This window comes from Cebus imitator, unplaced genomic scaffold (assembly GCF_001604975.1).
Source record: "Cebus imitator isolate Cc_AM_T3 unplaced genomic scaffold, Cebus_imitator-1.0 Scaffold4, whole genome shotgun sequence".
In the NCBI taxonomy this organism is placed as follows: Eukaryota; Metazoa; Chordata; class Mammalia; order Primates; family Cebidae; genus Cebus; species Cebus imitator.
The window spans coordinates 10010574-10016557 of NW_016107319.1; positions in this window are offsets into that span (position 1 = coordinate 10010574).

Sequence of the window (5984 nt, forward strand, 5' to 3'; positions counted from 1 at the left end):
TTATTCTCTTTGTAGCAATTGTGAATGGGATTTCACTCATCATTTGGCTCTTTGTTTGTCTATTATTGCTGTATATGAATGCTTGTGATTTTTGCATATGGATTTTGTATCCTGAGACTTTGCTGAAATTGCTTATCAGCTTAAGGAGATTTTGGGCTGAGATGACGGGGTTTTCTAAATATACAATCATGTCATCTGCAAACAGGGACAATTTGACTTCCTCTCTTCCTATTTGAATACTTTTATTTCTTTCTCTTGCCTGATTGCCTTGGTCAGGACTTCTACTACTATGTTGAATAAGAGTGTTGAGAGAGGGCATCCTTGTCTTGTGCCGGTTTTCAAAGGGAATACTTCCAGTCTTTACCCATTCAAGATGATACTGGCTGTGGGTTTGTCATAAATAGTTCTTATTATTTTGAGATACATTCCATCAGTACCTAGTTTATTGAGATATTTTAGCTGAAGGGGCATTGAATTTTATTGAAGGCCTTTTCTGCATCTATTGAGATAACTGTGTGGCTTTTGTCATTGTTTCTGTTTATGTGATGGATTACATTTATTGATTTGCATATGTTGAACCAGCCTTGCATCCCAGGGATGAAGCCTACTTGATCATGGTAGATAAGCTTTTTGATGTGCTGCTGGATTCTGTTTGCCAGTATTTTATTGGGAATATTTTGCATCGATGTTCATCAGGGATATTGGCCTAAAATTTCCTTTTTTATTGTGTCTTTTCCAGGTTTTGGTATCAGGATGATGCTAGCCTCATAAAATGAGTCTATTGTTTGGAATAGTGTCAGAAGGAATGATACAGCTCCTCTTTGTGCCTCTGGTAGACTTTGGCTGTGGTCCATCTGGTCCTGTGCTTTTTTCGGTTGGTAGGGTATTAATTATTGCCTCAATTTCAGAACTTGTTTTTTGTCCATTCAGGGATTTGACTGCTTCCAGGTTTAGTCTTGGAAGGAAGTATGTGTCCAGGAATTTATCCATTTCTTCTAGATTTTTAAATTAATTTGCATAGAGGTGTTTATAGTATTATCTGATGGTAGTTTGTGTTTCATGTTGCATTAAGTTGGATAAAAGACATGCCCAGAATTGTTATGAAAGAAGATATACAAATGGCCAATAAATATCTGAAAAGGAATGCAAAATCATTACTCTTTAGAGATAGCAAATTTAAACCACAGATACCATCACACAGCCCGCAGAATGGCTAAAATTGAAATGGTTGGCAATGTCAAGTGTTAACAAGAGTGTGAAACAACTGGATTGCTGGTGAAAGTGTACATTGGTACAACCTGTTTGGAAAACTATTTGGCAGTACCTCATCAAGCTAAATCTCTACCCACTTTATTGCCCAGCAATTATACTTCTAAGTACATATATAAGAGAAATAAATGCATATGTTTATTTTAAAAAGACATAAGAACATGAACAAGAATGCTCACACCAGTTTCATTCATGATAGCAAAAGACTAAAAATAACTGTACGTCAAATAGATCATGAATAAATAACAGTGTAAAAATTCACAGTGTATTGCTGTACTCATACAGCAATGAAAAAGAATAAACTAGTCCAGTGGTAAATATTTAACAACTGCCTCTCCAGTGAGGGAAAAAGTCTTGATTTGTAGCATTTCCTGATTTTGTGGTATAAATACTCCCACCATGGCCAATTTCAAGTTACCAACATGAAGTCACAGAATGCAGCATTGGAAAGAAATGTGTACAACTGCAAGCTGTGTGAGCCAGCTGCAGCACACCACTGTGTTACTAATACATGCACCAATATTAAGGAATCTCTCATACCCTATGCTGAACAAAATAAGTCAGAAAGTAGAAAGTGTCCATTTCTTGCTTTTTTATATTAATTAGAAGAATAAGAAAAAATATTTGATAATGATAGAAGTCAGAAGAAAAGATTACTATGGAGAATTGGTCTTGATAGGGAAGCAGGACAGAAAAATCTTTCTAGGATACTAGAACTATTTTATATCTCACTTTACTCAGTGATTACACAGCAATATATCTCTCATACCTTGATAGATTTACATAAAAATTCATCAAGCTGTAAACATAAAATTAGCGTGCTTTATATGCTTTACTGTATATATATATAATATATATATGTAATATATATATGTAATATATATATATTTAAATTTTCAAGTAGGATACTGTTGAGTAAATGTAGCTAATTAAGCATACAATTTTTTGTTTCATTTTGAAATCTGATTAAAGGAATAGAATTTTTTCAGGCCAAGACCCATCAGAATGGGGCAAATAGGAGAAGAGACCACAAAATATTTGAAGCTAGAAAAACACTGGACAAGAGGTAATTACTAGTATGAGAAAACTAAATCTAAGCTACCAGTGGAGAAGGCCAATATCAACCTATTTACATCACAGATTCTCCACGGAATTCAGAAATTAATGCAGAATTTACCATTAAAAACAAAAGGAGGCAAATGGTGCCAAACAAGGAAGGTTGGTGGACAGCTTCCAGATATGAAAAAAACAGGTCAAATATTAAAATTCAGGAATCAGAATGTCCTCTGGGTTTTCATAAACAACATGGGAATCTAGAAGACAATAGAGAAATATTTTTTAAAAAATATTAAGAAAAAGATTTACAAACTAGACATATCATACCAAAGAAGATATCAATCAAGTATGAGGATAGAAGAAAGAATATTTTAGACATGCAAGAATTCATAAATTTTTCTCTCATAAATCTTTTCTCTGGAAGTTATTAGAGACTATATTCTACCAAACTGAAGGAGTCAACTAAGAGGGAGGATTCTGGCAACAGGAAATCCAAAGTAAAGGGAATCCTAAGCTGATGGTAGCAGTGATCCCAAAATCATCTCTCTTAATAGTAATAGGGAGTAACCTGTCCATATTTGAAATTGTAAAAGGCTTAGATAAATTTCTTCAGAAGTATGAAATAGATAGAGTACCTAGTATGTCTGAACATCTGAAGATGCTCAGTTGGCAATGTTTGAAGCTGGTTGTGTTATTTGTAGAAAATTAAGCTAGCAAATGACACCCTTTGCCCATTCTCCACCCAAAAGAAAGATATTAACTTCAGGGAACATGAATATTTGTTGTAGGTTACTTCATAGCATTTTTTAAAATTTTTAATAACAAAAGCAATAAATACTGCTCTAAGCAAAATAACTATAAAATTATACTGAGAAATTATATTGAGGATATAAAGTGTGTGCATATATATTTGGCATAGGGAGAGAAAAGATAATCAAGCCTCATCCTCCATGAAGAAAGTTGAATAGATAATGCCTAAACTGAGAACCGAGAAGTAGCAATACAGTATGCTATTCAGATATATGAAAATGAATAAAACAAATAGCTAAAAAATTAATTTTTTGAGGAGAAGGAATGTGAGACTAGAGGTAGGATCCAGCTATTGTTTTCCTATAACAAGCTTTGGAAAATCATTTGATTCTTTATACTACATAAATGTACAATTTTGATATACATGGTTTTTAAAAACTACAAACGTTTGACAATGTTCAGGTAAAGGCTATAAGAGGCAGATATTGGCCAGGCGTGGTGGCTCATGCCTGTGATCCCAGATCTTTGGGAGGCTGAGGCAGGTGGATCACCTGAGGTCAGGAGTTCAAGACCAACCTGGCCAACATGCTCAAACCCCATCTCAACAAAAATACAAAAATCAGCTGGGCATGATGGCAGGTGCCTCTAATCCCAGTTACTTGGTAGGCTGAGGGGGGAGAATTGCTTGAACCTGAGAGGCAGAGGTTGCAGTCAGCTGAAATCATGCCATTGTACTCCATCCTGGGATCCTGGGTGGCAGAGTAAGACTCCCTCTCAAAAAAAAAAAAAAAAAAAAAAAAAAAAAAAAAAAAAAAAAAAAAAAAAAAAAAAGAAGAAGAAGAAGAAAAAAGAGGCAGATATTTTAAAATTAGAGCTCTTGGAAATTAAATATATAATTATTGAAAAAAAATTTTTAAAACCTCTATAAATGCCCATCCATAGACAACTGGTTTTCAGCAAAGGTATAAAGGCGATTGAGTGGAGAAAAGACAAACCTTCTGACAAACGGTGGTGGGCCAAGTCAACATTAATATTTACAAAAAGTAAACTTTTGATCTATATGTTTCACCATATATAAAAATTAAGTCAGTCACAATGGATCACAGACCTAAAGGTAAAACCTAAAAGAAAGACAGTCTACATGACTTTGGATCAGGTAACTATTTTGTATCTATGACACCCTAAGCACAATTCATAAATAAATAAATAGATAAATTGCACTTCATCACAATTTAAAATTTTTACTTTCTGAACAACACTGTGAAGAGTATGAAAAAACAAGCCAGAGGCTGGAAGAAAATATTTACAAAACATACAACTAAGAAGGTACTTGAATCCAGAATATATAAAGAACTCCCAAAACTCAATTATAGGAAAATAAATGACACAACAAAAAAAATATTTGAACAGACAATTAACCCAAGAAGATATACAGGTGGCAAACAAGTACATTCTAAAATGCTCAACATCTCTAATCATCAGGGGAATGTAAATTTAAACTATAACAGCATATCACTGTACACTTATTTAAAGGGCTAAAATTTAAAAGATTGACCCTACCAAGTATTGGCAAGAATGTAGAGAAATGGAGAATCTCATAAACTACTGGCGAAAATGTGTAATGGTACAAGCACTTTGGAAAACAGTTTATCAGTTTTCTTAAATAGTTAAATACACATCTATCATATAATCTAGACATTCTACTTCTATATATTTATTCAAGAGAAAGGAAAGTGTATGCCCATAGAAAGACTTGTGCAGGAATGTCCATGGCAACTTATTTATTTGTTTATTGAAACAGAGTCTTGCTCTGTTGCCAAGGCTGGAGTGCAATAGCATGATCTTGGTTGACTGCAACCTCTGCCTCCTGGGCTGAGGTGATTACCCAGCCTCAGCCTCCTAAGTAGCTGAGACTACAGGTGCAAGCCACCATGCCCAGTTAATTTTTGTATTTTTGTGTAGAGACGGAGTTTTGCCATACTGCCAAAGCTGGTCTCAAATTTTTGGGCTCAAGCAATCTGCCTGCCTCAGCCTCCCAAAGTGTTGGGACTACAGGTGTGAGCCACTGGGCTCAGCCTCAACTTTATTCTTAATGACCAAAAACTAGGGCCAACCCCAAATGTCTGTCAATGGGTGAATACATACACAAACTATGATGTCTCTGTACAACAAAATACTATTCAGCAATAAAAAGGAATGAACTATTGATACAAACTGTAACATGAATGAACCTCAAAATAATTACACTGAGAGAAAGAAGCTAGACAAAAAGAAACACTTACTGTATAATTCCACTTATATAAATTTCTAGAAAATTAAAGGAAATATAAAATGACAACCCACACAGTGGCTCAAGTATGTAATCTTAGCTACTGAGGGGACTGAGGCAGAAGAATCACTTGAGGCCAGGAATTCAAGACAAGCCTGGGCAACATGGTGAGACTTCAGCTGTAAAACAAATTTTTTAAAAATCATAATAATTCTTTAAATTGACAAAAATAATCAGATCAGTGGCTGGCAGATGGTATGAGGTGGAGAGAACAATAGGGAGAAATTCCAAATGACACAAGGAACTTTTCAAGGGGAATAGATATGTTCATTATTTTGACTCTAGTGTTAGTTTCACAGGTGTGTATACATTTGCCAAAATGTATTAAATTATCCATTTTTAATATGCACGACATTAAATTGTTGTATGTTAATTATACGCCTGCAATGTTATTTTTAAAATATTAAGGCCATAAGAGACAAGGAAAGATTGAAGAACCATCATAGTTTGGAGGACAATAGACATGACGATTAAATGCAATGTGAGGCCGGGCGCGGTGGCTCAAGCCTGTAATCCCAGCACTTTGGGAGGCCAAGGCGGGTGGATCACGAGGTCAAGAGATCGAGACCATCCTGGTCAA